Below are 1,129 nucleotides of genomic sequence, written 5' to 3'. Positions count from 1 at the left end.
TGCTTCAAGCCCCCCAAATACACAAGGGGGGGCAGCTGGAGCCCTCAGCCCACGTGCAGCACCCCGGCACCCTGTGAATGGAGCCATTCTACGGGGCGGGCAGCCGGGCGCCTTGTGCCGCTGGCACTGCGCTCCGGCTCAAAGGCTGGATTGTTCAGTGCCTGCTGACCCCCGGTGTGGCGTGCTCGGCCAGGCCCCGGCACTGGTGCCGTGCATCATGGCAGGTGGGGAACTGGTGGTGTTGCCGGGCTGGCGCGGTCACTGCCGCCCTCATGGGTACGCCGACACATGCTCCGATTGCGGACCTGGCCCACGTGGCGCACGCCGGCACTGTCGCCAGGGCCGGGGCCATGGTAAGCAGGAGGTTGAGGCGGTGGGTGCCATGCCAGCAGCGCGGTGCCAGGCTGGGTGGGCGTGGGAAGAGTGGCGTGTCTGGCTGGGGCTGCCAGCGGCACGGGCGGTGATGCTCGGCAGGGCCTGGGGTGGTGGGTGCTGTCTGGGGGCACATGCGGGTGGCTGCTCACCCCAACCCAGCCCCTGCCCTGAGCTCCTGTACCCAGCATTCCTCCCCAAACCCCCCATCCTGGACCCCTCTGTCCCCCTGTCCTCTCCCCTGGACCCCTGGACAACCTGTCCGCTCCCCAAACCTTTTCACTTGTCTCCCTGTCCCCTCCCCAAACCCACTCCCCATGGCCACCTGTCCCCATACCCCCTGTTCCTTGTGTCCTCCCCAAACTCTCTCCTCATGTCCCCCTGTCCCCCATCCCTAAAATCTCTCCCCCACCCCTCTGCCCTCCCTCCCCTCCCCAAACCTCCTCCCTGTCCCCCTGTCCCCCCTCCCCAAACCCTCTTGTCCCCCATCCTCCCTCCTGTCCCCTTGTCCCCCTCCCCTCCCCAAACCTCCCTTGTCCCCTTGTCCCCTCTCCCTTGTCGCCCTCCACTCTCCCCCCTCCCCTCTCCCGTCCCCTCTCCGTGTCCCGCCCCTCCACACCTCTTGCTCTACCCGCCCGTCCACTAGGGGGCGCCGCAACACGCCCTCCCCCCTCGCGGCCCCGCCCCTTCCCGGCACCCCTCGTGCCTCCCTTCCCGACACGCCCCGCGCGGGCGAGGCGGGAAGGCGGCCGTCAAG

The sequence above is a fragment of the Gallinula chloropus genome, assembly GCF_964237585.1.
Source record: "Gallinula chloropus genome assembly, chromosome: 4".
NCBI lineage: Eukaryota > Metazoa > Chordata > Aves > Gruiformes > Rallidae > Gallinula > Gallinula chloropus.
Note: the sequence above shows the minus strand (reverse complement) of the source record.